This window comes from Entelurus aequoreus, linkage group LG06, assembly GCF_033978785.1.
Source record: "Entelurus aequoreus isolate RoL-2023_Sb linkage group LG06, RoL_Eaeq_v1.1, whole genome shotgun sequence".
Classification (NCBI taxonomy): domain Eukaryota; kingdom Metazoa; phylum Chordata; class Actinopteri; order Syngnathiformes; family Syngnathidae; genus Entelurus; species Entelurus aequoreus.
The window spans coordinates 36,273,052-36,275,551 of NC_084736.1; the positions used below are offsets into that span (position 1 = coordinate 36,273,052).

At 38.9% G+C, this 2,500-nt stretch overlaps 1 protein-coding gene across 11 annotated transcripts in view; it reads right to left on the reverse strand.

Annotated features, from left to right (window-relative positions):
• The window catches only part of LOC133652193 (protein unc-13 homolog B-like), a 151,271-nt gene that overhangs the window by 119,696 nt on the left and 29,075 nt on the right, over positions 1 to 2,500 (reverse strand). For 2 of the 11 annotated variants that reach the window (XM_062050671.1, XM_062050670.1), the window contains exon 1: positions 2,083 to 2,244. The exons of the other annotated variants lie outside the window; for them this stretch is intronic. The gene's annotated coding sequence lies outside the window, so the exon portion shown is untranslated. Of the gene's footprint in view, positions 1 to 2,082; positions 2,245 to 2,500 lie in introns of those variants that run through there. 11 annotated transcript variants of the gene reach the window in all.

Here is a 2,500-nt window from a genome sequence, read left to right on the forward strand (position 1 = left end):
TCCGATTAATTGAGTAATCTGTCAATTAGTCTGTCCGATTCATTAAGTAATATGTCAATTATTTGTCTGATTAACCGAGCAATCTACCGACTAGTGAGGTCTGTTTAAAAAAATAAAAATAATCTATTGATTCCTGTGACGGATGAATCGAGTCATCGATCGATTAGTTTTTCCGATTAATCCTATTGATTAGTTTGATGGATTAATCATCAATCTATCGATTAATGTGTCTGATTAATCGAGTAATATACAAGCGGTAGAAAATGGATGGATGGATAGATGTCAATCCGTTTGTCCGATTAATCGAGTAATCTACGGATTAGTGTGGTCTGTTTTTTAAATAATCTATTGATTCCTGTGAAGGATTAATCGAGTCATCGGTTGATCAGCGTTTCCGATTAATACTATTGCTTAGTTTGTCGGATTAATCATTTAATCTACCGATTACTGAGTCTGATTAATCGGTAACTCAGCTCACTGATCACGTGAACACAGCATAGCATTTACTTGTATGACCCAATCCAAATAACATTCCCTAGTCATGGTGGAATAAAAAATGCAACAAACACAAAAAGTCAACACACATGTCCCACACAACATAAAAAGTCAACACACATGTCACACACAACACAAAAAGTCAACACACGTCACACACAACACAAAAAGTCAACACACATGTCACACACAACACAAAAAGTCAACACACATGCCACACACAACACAAAAAGTCAACACACATACCACACTCAACACAAAAAGTCAACATACATGTCACACACAACACAAAAGTCAACACACATGTCACAAACAACACAAAAAAGTCAACGTACATGTCACACACAACACAAAAGTCAACACACATGTCACAAACAACACAAAAAGTCAACACACATGCCACACACAACACAAAAAGTCAACACGTGTCACACACAACACAAAAAGTCAACACACAAAGTCAACACACGTCACACAAAGTCAACACACAAGTCACACGCAACACAAAAAGTCAACACACATGTCACACACAACACTGAACTTATATTATATATGATACAAAAAGTACAATCACCATAAACAATTATAAATTACAAGACAAACGCTGCAAGGCATGATGGGAAAATACAAAACACACTTCTTGATGTTTTAGATGCTTGATATTTGTGAGTGATTACACAACTTGAAGTGATATAAGTGAGTGATTACACAACTTGAAGTGATATTTGTGAGTGATTACACCACTTGAAGTGATATGTGTGAGTGATTACACAACTTGAAAATATATTTGTGATTGATTACACAACTTGAAGTGATATGTGTGAGTGATTACACAACTTGTAGTGATATGTGTGAGTGATTACACAACTTGAAGTTATATTTGTGAGTGATTACACAACCTGAAGTGATATGTGTGAGTGATTACACAACTTGAAGTGATATGTGTGAGTGATTACACAACTTGAAGTGATATGTGTGAGTGATTACACAACTTGAAGTGATATGTGTGAGTGATTACACAACTTGAAGTTATATTTGTGAGTGAGTACACAACTTGTAGTGATATTTGTGAGTGATTACACAACTTGAAGTGATATGTGTGAGTGATTACACAACTTGAAGTGATATGTGTGAGTGATTACACAACTTGAAGTGATATGTGTGAGTGATTACACAACTTGAAGTTATATTTGTGAGTGAGTACACAACTTGTAGTGATATTTGTGAGTGATTACACAACTTGAAGTGATATGTGTGAGTGATTACACAACTTGAAGTGATATGTGTGAGTGATTACACAACTTGAAGTGATATGTGTGAGTGATTACACAACTTGAAGGAGGTCAACAAAGTCACACTTGACTTCATATCCAAAGATATTGATTATAAATCAATGATAAGAATGTGTGATGAAGTGAAGAAGATGAGGAGCATGAGGACCTTGAAAGGAGCTAATGTGGAGGAGGAGGCAGAGACCCCAGGAGGGTCAAAGGTCATGCCTTCTCCAAGTAGGCCAGAGGTCATGTGACTTCATGGACCAGTCCTCCAAGGTCTCGGTGATGAAGGTGAGGAAGAGGAGGAACATACCTGGTGCACGAAGGAGGAGAAGAAAAGTTGTTGATCACCAAGTCTTCACTCCTCTTCTTCATCATCTTCATCTTTATCTTCATCCTGGTCTTCTCACCACCCGTCTTCTCCTCCATCTTGCCAATCAAATCCTGCTCTATCCCAGCAGGAAGATCTCCACGCCTTCACACTCTTCCTCCTCCTCCTCCTCTTCCTCCTCCTCCTCTTCCTCCCATCATGACAGCTTGTTGCCAAGTGCACTCACTCTCTCTCTCTCTCTCTCTCTCTGCCTTGCTCTCTCGCCCACCTCTTCCTCGCTTCTTTCACTTTCTCTCACTCCGACACCAACATCCTCACATATGCTCCTCCCCCTTCACACACACACACACACACACACACACACACACACACACACACACACACACACACACACACACAC